The 16027-nt window shown below is 41.9% G+C and overlaps 1 long non-coding RNA gene across 1 annotated transcript in view; it reads left to right on the top strand.

Moving 5' to 3' along the window:
• The window catches only part of LOC132405631 (uncharacterized), a 118922-nt gene that overhangs the window by 25200 nt on the left and 77695 nt on the right, over positions 1-16027 (top strand). The window lies entirely within an intron of this gene.

The raw sequence follows: 16027 nt of genomic DNA on the forward strand, positions 1-16027 counted from the left end.
TCATGTGTCTGTCTAAATGCTTATTAAATGTCATGTCAATCTGCTTCTACTAGCTACCCTGGCAGTGTATTCTAGACAAAAGAAATGCTTTGTCAATCTTCTTTTAAGTGTTCCCATCACCTTAAAGCTGATCCACTGTGTATTTGATGTTTTCCACTCTGAAAGTTTTTGGACAGTCTATATTGCTCACAATTTTAGTTTTCTACCTGGCCACCCCTTAGCCTTTGAGAGAAAAACAAGTTTGTTCAACATCTTGCAGCTACTACAGTCCAATCTAATCAGCCTCCCAGTGAACTTCTGCAGCCTCTCAAAAACATTCACATCCTTCTTGTAATGTGATGACGAGGGTTGTAAACAATACACTAAATATAGCCCAACAGATGCAACATGACTTGCTAACTTCAAAACTGAATGGCTAACTGGTGAAGACAAGCTTGCAGTATACTTCCTTTACCATACTCTCTTCATGGAGCTGAGGACTTTCACCCTAAAATCCTTCCACACATAAAATGTCCTGCCACTTACTGTATTCTTTTCTCTTGCATTGACTTCCCAAAATGTCACACTTCAAACCTGTCTGCTATTCCTCTGTCCAAATTTTCAACTAATCAATATTGTGCTGTGCTTTTGCCAAACTTCCTCACAATCCAACTTGTGTGTCATCTGCAGAATTACCAATTACGCCATCCATAGTTTCATCCGAATCATATCTGTTTATCATAAATATCAGCTGTCCCAGCACTGATCTTTGCAGATCCTCACTGGTCAGAGACCTCTAGTCAGGAAAGCAACCCTGTACACTGTCTTCTATGACAGAGATAATTTTGTGTCCAGCAAGGAGGCATACAGGAGTGAGATGGGCTGGTTAAGTGCTGTCAAAACTACAACCTCTCACTGAACATCAGCAAGACTAATTAGTCGTGGACTTCAGGAAAAGGGAATTCAGGAGCATATGCACAAGTTCTCATTGAAAAGGATGAGCAGCTTTAGTTTACTGGGTGTCAACATCTCCAAGGATCATTTCTGGGCCAGGAGTATTGATGCAATCATGAAGAAGTCATTCTCAGACTTCATATGAGTCTGAGAAGATTTGGTGCATCACCAAAATCTGTTGCAAATTTCTATGCATGTACTGTAGAGAGCATTCTGACTCATTGCATTACTGCCTGGTATGGAGGTTCCAATGCACAGGATCACTAGAGGCTACAAAAGGTTGTTGACTCAGCCAACTCAATTATGGGTAAAGCCCTTCCCTTCATTGAGGGTATCTTCTAGAGGTGCTGCCTTGAGAAGGCAGGATTCATCATTAAGGACCCCCACCATCTGGAGCATGTATTCTTCTCATTACTACAGTAAGGGAGATGGTACAGGTTGTGGCCAATGAAGTCTTTGCTGCTCACTGTGCCATTGTGGAATGTCCCCTGGCCTAAAGAGTGCAATCGGTCTGCGTGCACCAATCCTGACTACAAGCCTATGCGGCACAGGCAAGGAGAAAAAGACTGATGGTAATACAGTTCCCTCCTGATCTTCACAAGCAAAGAACCAGCCATCATCACAGGAGCATGAATACCTACATTCACCAATTCAAAAATAGCTTTTTTCCCCTCTGTCATGAGATTCCTGAATGGACCTGGAACACCACCTCATTATTTCTTTTTTGTACTTTTTTCCACCATATTTATTTTTTATAATTTATGGTAATTTTTGCTTTTCTCTGTTTTGTTAACACAGAACAACAAATTCCATGTCATATAAAACAGTGATAATGAAACTGAGTGATAATGAATCCTGTGTGACTTAATCCCAGGTGACCAGCTAACCATGAGCAACCTAGTTGAATGCTAAAGTCCACATAGAAAACCTACCCTCATCAATTGTCTTTGTAACATCCTCTTAAAAAAATTAGTCAATTTTTTGAAACCACTCTTCTCTTCACACACACTGATTATCCCTATAAAGTCTTTGCTTTTCCAACAACATTCTCTAGTAATTTCCCTAGCACTGACATGGGGCTCACTTGCTAAATTTCCTGGATCATCCCTATGAACCCTTCTTAAACATAGGAACAATACCTTCTCGGAGGCATTGCACTGGAAATATTTCACCATGAGCAAAGGATCGACAGATGTTATTATCCCATGTATTAGAATTGAGAAGCATTAAAATTTTATCTTGGGAAATGAAAGACATTAGATCATTAATGAGCACTGTATGTAAGTTGCTGAGGTAATAAAAAATTGTGGTAACAAGTAAATAATTGCTGATATACATGCATTTGATAATTGTAAATTCATACTAGAATCTTGAAAGTTCAAGCTGACCTGAGTTTGACTTCCAGTTTTGCATCTGGTTTTGCATGCAAAGTTATATTTTGAGGGGTGTTTAATATTAAATTACAACCAGCAGCTGGAACAAAGTTCTGGTTGGATGCTAGTTTTGCTACACTATCTGGCACTTGGCAGAATCTCAAGCAGAAATCCACATCCATTCTTCAGTTGTAAATTAAAACTGGTCTATCCACTCAATTTCTCCCAAATTGGATGCTTGTCTTGTGTTTGATCTCAGTTGCCTGGCTTGCTTATCAATATGGCTAAGTGCCAGCCTTCGGCAAGTAATAACTTGCCTAATTACATTTTATATGGTTGCTGTTCGTGTTTTTAGTAGTGACCAAGAACAGTTTTTTAAAAATTCAATTCCAGTTTTTTTTTAAATAGCTGTAGTCTTTCCTACTGGTAAATACCTCACAATTAAAAGTATGGTTGAATAGCCAAAAATAGTTTTAAGTGTTGGAGTTAGATAGTTGTCTACCCAAAATTGTCAGACTTGTGAAGTTAAACAAGTGTTGCCTAGAGTGCCCTGGGTAGTCAGAGCACAATTACAAATCTACACTCAACAGGGCAACACTAAACAAAGAACCTCAAATGAGAACTTCACAGTCAAATTCCACCACCTTGTTGTGCACATCATCAACAGAAGAGAAATCGGGACCTCTGAGATTGTGAACTTTACAAAGCAATTCTCGTTCTTGGTTCTCTCCTGTAATTAACATGTAATGCAAAGAGCTCCCAAAAGGTGTACAGCAACTTTTAACGAATGTGCCATGCAGTTGTACAGGATTTTCATTCACACCAGAGTGGCCGGTTCAGATTGCATCTGGTGAAGCTTGCTTCTGCATAATTTAGTCAGGCTGCCTGAATGGTCTTGAGTGAGACCTGGGAACTCGACTCAGGTAGGCCCCATTCACTGACCACCTCACTTTTGGAGTCATCACTCATCCTGATCTTATCAATTCCCCCACTCCTTCAACATTACTTCTTCCCAACAAGTTTCATTTAGTCATTGCTCAACCCACACAAATCAATTTACTTGATGCCACCTTCTCAGAGAGCTAAACTCCCATCCAACCAGTCGCTCTACCAGATTGCCCACATCCTAGTGGCCAGTTACCCATTCAAGAACCTCTACTAAGTTTGCAACACCCCACCGAACATGCCACACCACTACCACCATCCCCATCCCACCTCCCCCAGTCTACTAACTGATAATCAGAAGACGTTCCCCATCAAAAGCAGCCAACATTTGCCTTAAACCCATTCCTCCAATCATAAGCTTCTTACTACAACAGGTCTTTCTTCCCCTTTACTATACGGAGCTCACTATAGCCTTGGGCTTCCCTGATTTCCTTTCCATTAGCTGCAGTGGTGCAGCATTTGAAGGGTATGCCTTTCATTGTGTCTGGCCACTCCAGGAAGGCCAAGCATCTTGGACCTTAGCCATTATTGTAAATCCAATGCAGATCCACAGGCAAAATGGTTCAATATAGCTGTTTCTGAAAGTCAGTTTTTAAAAAAAATTCAGGTTTTATAGGTGCCTTCACATTTTCATTCTGCAATGGGATGCCTTTAATTTATCATTAGGAGATTAAGTGGACAAATATACAACAGCTTTTGGTGAGACTCCGTCTTTTACTTAAAATGTATACATTTTGTACTATTTAAATTATCCAACACTGGAATGTTTTCTGGTTGTATATTCGTATTGAGATGAAAACACATAAAAGTATAGATAAAGAACTGCATGAGCAGGAAGTAGCTGAAGGCTCTCATTAATTATTATACAAGATACTTTCTTAGAATGAGTTCATCTGGTAAATACACAGTGTGGCATGCATTCCACACATTGATCTACTGGGCAAAAAGTCCTTAACGGAGTAATAACTAGATGGAGGTCTTCTGCTCCCTTGGGCTGGGAAATCGTCTCATTGAATCCCACAACACTGACATTTGTGAAGTGGTCTGTTCACTCCGCCACTTCTATGGCAGGTAGACTTCTGGGTGTGCTCCCAGTGCATGAAGTGATACTATCCTGAATGTTTGTTCTCCACTTTTAGTGGTCATGGTTGGTAAGGATGTTGTATTTTTTCAAGGAAGCTTTAAGCAGATTCTTAAGTCTTTTTCTGTGTGCTCCTGGTAACTGCCTTCCACAGCAGAACTTGGAACTTGGAATATCCTCCTAATGTAGGGTTTCGGCCCGAAACATCATCACTACCTCCTCCCATAGATGATGTCTGTCCTGCTGAGTTCTGCCAGCATTTTGCGTTTTTATTCTTGGAATATAGAGCTTGGTTCAGGAGTTTGGTGTCAGAATTACAAATTGCATAGCTTTCCAAAAAGTAGAACCCTCTCCTCTTTCTTCTACACCTCCTTGCCTGCAGATACATATAACCATCTCAGAGTCAATTAGTGTTTATCTGACATTATATAACTTGCACTGAATGGCCAATTCACTTAACTGACTATAGTCCATGTCTCAATGGTCCTTGAAGTCATCTCTCAGGATAACATCCTCTGTGTGGAAGCTGAAGTTATGTTCAGGCAGCAATACAGGAGAGCACATTGTTTGTTAGCCTGACTCTTCCAAACCAGACGCTTTATAATCCTCCCGTAGAGTTAAGAATAAAATGGACAGAAACAAAAATTTAAGGATGTGCTCAAAGCTTCCATGAAGAACTGCAACATCACCATAAATTCTTGGAGCCTCTGGTCTATGACCAATTGAAATGGAGTAGCAGTCTGGATGCTAATAAGAACTCAGGTTCATGCATCAGGAACCCTGCATAAAGAGTAGAAGAATTGAACACCTCAAGAATTACTCAGTTGCCCACACCCTCAACCACATCCTGCCCCATCAGTGGAAGAGTCTGTAATTGCCAAAGCTGGAGTGGAAGCAAGTCACCCTTGATTTGACAGGCCTAACAGAAAGAGGTCCATCTAGCAATAAAAATATGCTGGTCAATGAGCAGTTCACTTTTCCTAACTGCAGTAATTAAGCTGATTGTAGTCTATGTCTTGACTGCAGGAATAGTGTGCTCACTATAGTTGCTGTCCTCGTTCTTATTTAAAATGAAAATCCAACTCTACACCAAATAGGAAATGCAGAATCTATATTTGATCTAACCCTATTTGCATACTCCCTTCCTGCCTGACCCAGGTCAACTGTACTCCAGCTTACTGTCTGGTTCCCATGTCAGCTGATTGATGTAATTTTAATCTTTACAATGAGAGTTAATTCTAAGTTAGGAAATAAAAGCTTTCATACTGTCAAACACCTGCTTTCTGCTGCTGAAACAAACTCATACTTGTGTAAACAAATAATTCCTGCTCAAATAATCATTGGACAAAATTCAGATAGCATGACATTTTGAAGGTTGGCTTCCTAGATAAAGGAACGCCCCATGTGTCCAGACTTGCTGTCTCCTTGCTATCATACAGCTGATCTCTCACAGCCCGCATGCAGGGATTTATAAAAGCCTAGTTCTCTGGAAGCATTATGGAAGGCTGCACTATGGAAGGTCAGTTTCTGGTCTGTGCTCACAAACCAGCATTTGCTGCAGAGTTTCTGCATGGCCATCCTGCCCTGTTAATGCAGGTGTAAAAATCCACTCTTCCTTCAAACATCACTACAAAGCGAACTGGTGAACCTTTCCTGTCAAGTACCAAAGCTCTGGTTGGTTATCAATTGCTGAAGTTCTTTGATACAGTTGAAGTGGTATGGAATTGCGAAAGATACAGAGAATAGAACCTTTTAGGGGAAAAAAAACTGATGTAAGAAAAGCAAGAAGTATGGCATTTTCAATGCACTGGTTAGTGTGAGAACAAAAATCCTATACCATTTTTTTTAAATGTAAACTCCCTTACAGAATAATATAATCCACTGACAAGGCCAGCAGGAATGAAGAAAATATTGGGCCAGGCCAGCAAAGCATAAACTTATCCAATTTGAATTCAGATGTTTTCCTAGGATATTGACCTGAGCCAGTGTAGGGTTGTGTCCTCCCCAGACTCAGGTCGGTAGCCAGGCTGTAGTTATTGATGTGGTGCAAGAATCAGTTCCAGGGTCACCTCTGTTCACTAACTATACCCTCTGTAAGATACAGTAATTAGCTGATTATGTCATTGGAATATTGATCCATTAGCTTACATTAATTATATAGTGACATGAGCTCAAATTTAACTTGTGGAATTTAATTTCAGTTAACACACACAAAATGCTGAAGGAACTCAGCAGGGCTGGCGAAGGGTCTCGGCCCAAAACGCTGACTGTATTCTTTTCTATAGATGCTGCCTGGCCTGCTGAGTTCCTCCAGTGTGTATCTCTTGGATTTCCAGCATCTGCAGATTTTCTCTTGTTTGTGTTTAAATCCAGCTAATTGAATTGTAATTACACACTGATTGCAAAGTGAGTGGTGATTTTGTATACAAGACCATAGAATTCAAATCAATTTGGTTGAAAAGGCCAGAAGAGGCGAAATACTTCCAGAAACAATGCCCACAAACTCGGATTCTGTGAGCCAACAGTATCCTGCACTGGTCAGGATTGGGAGCTCTTCTCAGGCATGTAACTTAATGCTGGGTATTTACCTCACATTGCAGCAGGTACTCGGCATGAAACTCTTCCTGAAGCAGTCTGTTCCAACCCTGCAAATGCTGTGAGCAAACTACACCCTCCAAGTGCCTTTAATTTGCTCGCATCTGTCCTGAATATCCATCAACAGTACTCAACCATTAATAGCGAACCATGCCCCCATCCAAACTAGAAATGCTACTCATCGTTTAGAGAAACTTCTCCTTGATCTCAAAGGTTGCAAACCTCCCATCTTCCACGACTATTTTGACTATCTAGGCAGCTAACTCGAGTGATAAATCCTGACTGCACTTCACTCTCAAGCCTAGCTCACATCCACCTCTTCCCCATTTACTGCTGGAGCGCTCAACACTTTGATCATGATTTCATACCTAACCACACCATAGATCCCACTTCTTCAGAACTTCGTGGTTCTGCAGTCTTTACATACTTCAGCATTACAAAAGCAGAAAGCCCCCAGGCACTCTGGGGTTGCTTTGCTGGCACTGAGAGATGAGATATTGTCCATCAGGAAGACAACCTACTTCAGTCTGTCTATATCAAAGACTGGGAGAGAGGCACCACCCACTCCACCCCCTCCAACCTCCACACACCTGTCAAGTTACAGATCAAAGCCAAGATGCTCTTTTAGACAAAGAGGGAAATTACTCACATGATCCAGTTGCCTAACATGATGAATGTGCATATTGCTGCCCAGCTGACTTTGTGTGAAGAAAGAAGGGTGTCATTTGGGGAAGTGACAGCCGAGACACCCTGGTGCCTACATATTCACTACTGCAGTCTAAGGCACCACATTTCATTAACAAGTGCAGAGTGCAGAGCTTGCATCTGCACATATTTTGTGAGTTCATGATATGTTTTGCATAGTTACATATTCCTCAGGGTTGCCCTATTCATTTCAACATTTGCTTATTCTGTGTTCCCAAATTGCTTCAAAGTTCAAAGTAAGCTTATTATCGAAGTACATCTCTGTCACCATATGCAATCTTGAGATTCATTTCTTTGTGGGCATTCTCATTAAATGCATAATAGAATAACAGCCAACAGAGATTCAATGAAGGGCCATGCCAACTTGGTCGTTCAACCAATGTGCAAAAGACAGCAAACTGTGCAAATACAAAAAGAAAGAAATAATAATAAATAAGCAATAAATATAGAGAACATGAGGTGAAAAGTCCTTGTGGGAACATTTCAGAGATGGGGCAGGTAAAGTTAACTGCTCTGGTTCAAGAACCTGATGGGTGAGGGGTAATAACTGTTCCTGAACCTGGTGATGTGAATCCTGGGGGCCCCTGTGCTGTCTTCCTGATGGCAGCTGTGAAATAAGAGCATGTCCTAGGTGGCAGGGTCTGATGATGGATGCTGCTTTACTGCATCAAGATACGTGTAGATGTGCTCTATGGTGGAAAAGGTTTTACCTGTGATGGACTGGGCATATCCACTACTTTTAGTAGGATTCTCCATTCAAGACTAGAAAGAAACGGACTTAATTGCTATCAAAGTGTTAGCTGCAGCTTAGTCAGTTATCACTCACATTCCTGTGCCAGGAGATTGAATGTTCAGCTACTGAGATTTGAAGGAAAAGCTTGGCTTGACAGTCCATTGCAGTGCCAGTGGGATGCTGCACTGTTAGGGGTGCTACCACCTTGCTGCTCCGAATAACCTGATAGATGGTGTGCGTAAGTACACAGCAATGGCATTTTTTTGTTCGCTGTGTACTATTTTATGACAGCCAAAGAGAATGATCTTGAAGGTGACAAGAAATATACCACCTGCTTTACTGGCATAGGCCTCGACTTTGATACATGGGTCACATATCAGAAAATAACATTAGGCAATTTGCTTTGGTAAACATTGACTAAGATTGCTGAATGGAAAAAGCAACAGAATAGATAAAAGAAAAATTCATAAGTTATGACTACTTGACTTCCAAAATAAATATTAAGCATTGAGCTGTGTCTCTTTGCAAAATAAACCTGTGTTCGTTTGTGGTAAGAACGGAAATGTATATTGCAGTTTGTATAGTGGCTACGTTAATTAACTTGTATAGCAGTCTGTGGTTTTATAGTCTGCTGTAGATTGAATCTCACACTTTGTGTGCATTGCTAGAACAAAACACTAAATTGCTTACCTTTTGAGGCAAACAAAGAATTTTATTTAACATTTTCCAGGGAAGGATGTAGAATTGCTATCTCACCAGCATCTGCAAAACAAGCCCACCTTTTTAACATTCCAGTTCCTCCTGGGAACCTGATAAACATGCAGAACATAACATAACATACATTCACTGCAAATTGTTTTTGGATGTTCTGAGTATTTGTGAATTGTAATGACTGTCTGTTCTATCATTTTAATCTACAGAGTGAAAAGAATGATTATCAGCCTTGGCCAGTGGGGGGGGGGGTGAGAGTCTAAATCAGTTAACCCCTGGAATTGATTCAAGGTTTAGCAAATTTCCCTGCACCTGTTCATTCAAATGATTGTTGTCTGGAGCTGACATGTATTAAGTATTCATTAATTTATCCATCAACATTGAGCTCTTTTTGTGAGTAGGTAACATCACTTAAGATTGGCCTAAATAGTTTAGAGCCAGCCTATACATCTTCAACACTCTTTAGGGTTTTAAAAGCAATGGAATTATCTAAATATGACAGAGATTAATTTTTTTTAAGTGATAAGTCTTGGCCCAAGATGTCAACTGTGCATTTCCCTCCGTTAAGGCTGCCTGACCTACTGAGATCCTTCAGCAAGCAGTACATAGAACATAGAACAGGACAGCTCAGGAACAGGACCTTTCATCCACGATGTTGGGCTGAACCAGCTAAACAGTAACTTTAAAAAAAAACAAAACCGGTCCTTTCTATCTGCGCTATGTCCACATCCCTCCGTCTTACTCATTTTCATGTGCCAACGTAACCGTCTCTTAAAAGCCTGTAATGTATTTCCCTCTACTACCATACCAGGAGCACATTCCAGGAATCTAGCACACTCTGTGTTTTTAAATAAATAAATAAATAAATAGAAACTTGCCCCTTACATCCCCTTTGAATCTACTCCCTTTCACCTTCAATGCATGCCCTCTGGAATTGGACATTCCTATCCTGGAAAAAAGATATTCCCTGTCTACTTTATCTATGCCTCTCCTAATCTTATAAACCTCTTCCAGATCTCTGCTCAGCCTCTGCTGCTCCAAAAGCAACCTAAGTTTGTCCAGCTTTGCATAATAACAGGCAGCATCCTTGTAAATCTCTTCTGCACCATCTCCAAAGCCTCAACTGCCTTCCCATAGTGGGCTGACGAGAACCGTAAGCAATTCCCCAGAGGTGACCCAAGCAAAGATCTGTAAATTTGCAACATAACCTCTTGACTTTTGAACTCAATGACCCAACTAATAAAAGCAGCCTTTCTGTAAACATTCTTAACTACCCTATTGACCTGTGTAGCCACTTTTATGGAGCTTTGAACTTGGACCCTAATAACTCTCTGCTCAGCAACACTGTTAAGGAGGTGCAATACGTCACATTTATCTGGGTTAAACTCCATCTGCCATTTCTCTACCCCTATCAGCAACTGACCTATAAAACACTGTATTCTTTGCCAGTCTTCTACACTATCCACAACTCCACCAATATTGATATCATCCATAAACTTTGGCCATGGGTTTCCAAATGCTTATATATCCTATCTCTAAGAATTTTCTCCAGTAATTTCCCTATAACTGATGTGAGACTCACTGGTCTATAGTTTCCAGGATTTTTCCTTGTTCCCTTCTTAAATAGAGGTACAACATTAGCCACAAGCCAGTCGTTCAGGACCTCGCCTGTGTCTAGAGAGGGCAAGAAGGTAATGTCAAGGCCCCAGCAATTTCATCTCTGTCCTCAAAAACTTGAGGTAAATCCCACCAGACCCTGGGGACTTACTCACCTTAATACTCATTAGGAGACCCAACACTTTCTCCTCCTACATCTCTAAGTGTCCTAACACGTTTATGCACTTAGCACCGATCTCCTGTCCTCCATGTGATTTTCCTTGGTAAATACTGACGCAAAGTATTTGTTGAGTAAGTCACTCACATTCTCCACATCCGGGCAAATATTCCCCACTTTATCCTTGAGTAGTCCTACTGTCTCCTTAGCTTTCCTCTTGCTCTTGATGTAAAAAAAGAACAATGTTCTCTCAAATTTGTAATGACTAGCATGCGCAAAAATCTGTGCAATGCTATTTTTTGCCCAGGGACAACAACATGTGTGCATTGAATAATTTCTTCAATATAAACAATATAAATAAACCAGTTCCAAAATCTGCAGACAAATCATCGCAAACTCCCCATTGTCAACACTGAGCAAAACATACAAAATGCTGGAGGAACTCAGAAGACCAGGCAGCATCTATGAGGGAAGAAGTACATTGGAGGTTTCAGGTCAAAACCCTTCAGCAGGACTGGAGGGAAAAATCTGAGGAGTGGATTTGAAAGGTGGGGGGGAGGGAAGAGATATAAAAAAAACAGCAGGCAATAAGTGAAATTTGGTGGGGGAGGGATGAAGCAAAGAGCTAGGAAGTTGATTGGTGAAAGAGACAGAAGGCCATGGAAGAAAGAAGAAAGGAGGGGGAGGAGCACCAGTAGGAGATGATGGGCGGGTAAGGAGATAACATGGGAGAGGGACAAGGGAGTGGGAAATGGTGAAGGGGTAGGTGGGCTAGAGGGATTACCAGAAATTGGAGAAATTGATGTTCATGCCATCTGGTTGGAGGCTACCCAAACGGAATATAAGGTGTTGTTCCTCCAACCTAAATGTGGCCTTATCCCGACAGTGGATGCGGCCATGAATAGACATATAGGAATGGGAAGTGGAATTAAAATGAGTGGCTGCTGGGAGGTCGTTCTTGTTCTGGCAGACAGAGATTAGGTGCTCAGCGAAGTGGTCTCCCAAACCACGTCGGGTCTCACCGATGTACAAGAGGCCACACCAGGAGAACTGAACACTGTATATAACCCCAACAGACTCGTAGGTGAAGTGTCGCCTTACCTGGAAGGACTGTTTGAGGCCCTGAGTAGTAGTGAGGGAGGAGGAGTAGGGGCAGGTGAAGCACCTGTTGCGCTTGCGAGGATAAGTGCCAGGAGGGAGATCAGTGGGGAGGGATGAATGGACAAGGGAGTTGCATAGGGAGCGATCCCTGCAGAAAGCAGAAAGTGGGGGCGGGGGGAGGGAAGATGTGTTCGGTGGTAGTATCCAGTCGGGGGTGGCAGAAGTTTCAGAGAATTGTGTGCTGCAAGTGGAGGCTGGTGGGGTGGTAGGTGAGGACAAGGTGAACCCTATCCTTGGTAGAGTGGCAGGAAGGTGGGGTAAGAACGGCCATGCGTGCAATGAAAAAGATGCGGTTGAGGGCAGCATTGATGGTGGAGGAAGGGAAGCCCCTTTCTTTGAAAAAGGAGGACACCTCCTTCATTCTAGAATGAAAAGCCTCATCCTGAGAGCTGATGCGGTGGAGACAGATGAATTGAGAGAAGGGTGTTTTTACAAGCTGCAGGGTGGGACGAGGTATAGTCCAGCTGGCTGAGAGTCCATTGGTTGATAATAAACATCAGGGGATAAGCTGTCTCCAGAGATAGAGACAGTGAGGTCGAGAAAGGGAAGGGAAGTGTCGGAAATGGACCAGGTAAATTTGAGGGCTGGGTGGAAGTTAGAGGCAAAGCAGATGAAATTAACGAGTTCAGCATTGGTGCAGGAAGCAGCACCAATGCAGTCGTCAGTGTAGCATAGACCCAAAGCATCATCTGTACTTTTTTTCCATAGATGCTGCCTGCCCTGCTGAGTTCCTCCAGCATTTTATGTGTGTTGCTTGGATCTCCAGCATCTGCAGATTTTCTTTTGATTGTCAACACTGTCTGCATCAGAAACCGGAAAAAGAAATGTGATTGTGTATGATTGTGAAATATACTTAATGTGCCAATGAGGTAGAGGGCGACAACCCTTTGTGTGCCTGTAGCAGAAGATGTGTGTGTGCACACACCTTAGAGGGATCATTGGTATAGAATGCCTGGCGATGCACCTTAACCCTACTTGCTTAGGACTTCTTAGGCTGCTCCTGGCTTTCCTGAGTCCCTTCTTTTGTTCCCTGCTTGCTTCAATTTGAAATTAAAAGAGTTAAAAGAGTAACTTTGTAAATAAATAGTGATGGCTAAACAGCACTAGGCTACAAGAAGGTGAATTTTTCATGACACACTCTGCTATACATCAGCCAAATGTAAGGCAATGGGAGTATGGTGATTGGCCTGCACCAAACCAGGCAACACTAATTAAATAACAGACAGAATGCTGGTGGAACTGAGCATGTCAGGCAACATCAGTGGAGGGAAATAAACATTCAATGTTTTGGGCTGAGATCCTTTGCCAGTTCTCTACCAGCTCAGAAGTTTCTCTGAATCTGTAACACTTTTTACTTTGCATTTTGTTTTCTGTTTTACTGCATCAGTGTACTTGTATGTAATGATCTGCCTGAATGGCACACAGTTTTTCACTACAGTTTGGTACATGTGACAACAATAAACTAGTAGTAATATCCAATTCAATAGGATGATTTATCAAATGCAAAATATTGAAGCTATTGAAATTGTATTGAAAGTTTGTTCATATTGGATGCCTGGAAAGTCTTGCTTCAGTCTCTCCAGGGCACAGGCCTGGGCAAGGTTGTATGGAAGACCAGCAGTTGCCAGTGCAGCGAGTCTCCCCTCTCCACACCACCAACGTAATCCAAGGGAAGGGCAAGGGCCGATACAGCTTGGCACCAGTGACCTCGCAGGAGTTGCCAGAGCGAGGTTGAAGGCAACCTTAGAGACTCCAGCTCCAGATTTGTCCTCCGGGTTTACTCCCAAAGCGTTTCCCATGAGTGGGCATGGCCGCAAGGCAGCGGAGGTTTGAAATCAGAGTTTTCCCTCTCTTAGATGGACTGCCTTCCCAGGCTGACGAGCTCCATCTACCCGATATTAGTATCGATGTTCATATTAGTACTTAAAATATTTGATGTACTTATAAGTTCAGAGAGACTTTGCTGAGAGGAGCTTGAAGAAAATATCTACTTGTCGTGTTGAATAAAGGCTTTCAATAAGCTTCAAAGTCTTTCAAATGACTCTGTTCAGTCATAGCAATGTTATTGGTTATTGCACATGATGGCAGGATACTTGCTGCCAAATTCTTTAACCAATAGCACTGTGGGGGCTCTGGTGATGTATTTAATTTTTTTTTAAGTTTTATAGTTTCTTTTTGGTATTAAGAGAATCGATATATGGCTTCAGTGTTGGAGAGTTGCACTAAGTCAGAAGATCATACATGATCTTATTAAATGGAGAAGTAGGCATGAGTCTTTAAATGACTTCATGCAATCATAAAATGTGAGGTGTTTCACAGAGTGAATGGGTTTGTGATGCCACACTGAAAATCACCCATCCGGGGTCACCCATCTCCCTGCCCTCACCCGTCCGGGGTCACCCATCTCCCTGTCCTCACCCGTGCGGGGTTCGCCCATCTCCCTGCCCTCACCCGTCCGGGGTCACCCATCTCCCTGTCCTCACCCGTACGGGGTTCGCCCATCTCCCTGCCCTCACCCGTCCAGAGTCGCCCATCTCCCTGTCCTCACCCGTGCGGGGTTCGCCCATCTCCCTGCCCTCACCAGTACGGGGTTCACCCATCTCCCTGCCCTCACCTGTCCGAGGGCATTTTCTCAAACCTTCGTGACCTCATTCTTACCAATTAACAATGACAAATGCATCTAGCATTAACAGAAATGACCATCACATGTATCATCTGGAGACAGAAGTGGTATAAGTTATGAAGATATAGGATAAAGGATAACAGATCTGACAGTTGATCTACCAGCAGCAGTAGTTGGCATGTAGATGGAGCAAGTAATTAGAAAGGCAATAGGATTTTAATGCAAGAAGTACTAGATACAAACAGGGACAGAACACTCAAATTTCTGCAGCTGTACCGTGGATCTCGTATTGGTGGAAGTGGGTTTGGGCTACTGCACAGGATCGAAGTAAGCTGCAGTGTTGTAAGATTAGTCAGCTCCATCATTGGTACCACCCTCCATAATATCCAAAACATCTTCAAGAAGTGATGCCTCAAAAGAGTGGTGTCCATCATTAAGGACTTCCGGCACCCAGGACCCTCTTCTCATTGTTACTTCTGGAAGGAGGTACAGAAGCCTAAAGGAACACATTCTGCAATTCAGGAACAGCTTCTTCTCCTCTGCAGTCTGATTTCTGAATGGACATTGAAATCATGAACACTGCCACACTACCTTTTTTATTTCTGGTTTGGCATTACTTACTTAAGTTAACTGCTGTATTTGATATATATAATATATGTGTGTATGTACATATTTGTATGTATTATAGTTACTGTGATTCACAGTTTTTTCTATATTATCATGTATTGTGTTGTACTGCTGCCGCAAAGTCAACAAATTTTACAACATATCCCAGTAATATTAAGTCTGATTCTGATTCTGAAGAAGTCAATGTTTCAAGAAAAGACCCTTCGTCAGAACTGGAAGGGATGGGGGAAGAAGTCAGCTTAATGAAGAAGGCTTCTTCCACCTTCCTTTCCAGTCCTGATGACAGGCCTCAACCTGACAATTCATTGATTTATTCCCTTCTATAGATGCTGCTTGAAATACTAAGTTTCTCCAGCATTTTGTGTGTCGCTCTCAATTTCCAGCATCTGTCGAATATTTTGTGTACTAAGTATAAAGGTAGGAAAGATTTTTTGCAACTTTACAAAAATGCTGGTGACAATTGCGGTCCTCATATTTAAGGATATTTTTCTGGCATTTAAGGCAGTCAGAGAAGTGACCAGCTCAATGTAATGAAGGAGTTATTATGTATTAAGAAAAGTAGAACAGTCTGGGACTACACTGAAAGTAGTAGAGAAAAACTACAGATGATATTGAAACATAAAAATTTTGAGCAGGTTTGGCATGATGAATTCAGAAGGGATGTTTCCTCCAGTGAGAATATCCAAATCTAGATGGCATTGTTTCAGAATAAGAACTTTAAGATTAACATGGGGATTTTTTTTTCTTGAGTGTGGCAATTCTTTAG

The sequence above is a fragment of the Hypanus sabinus genome, chromosome 15 (assembly GCF_030144855.1).
Source record: "Hypanus sabinus isolate sHypSab1 chromosome 15, sHypSab1.hap1, whole genome shotgun sequence".
Lineage (NCBI taxonomy): Eukaryota > Metazoa > Chordata > Chondrichthyes > Myliobatiformes > Dasyatidae > Hypanus > Hypanus sabinus.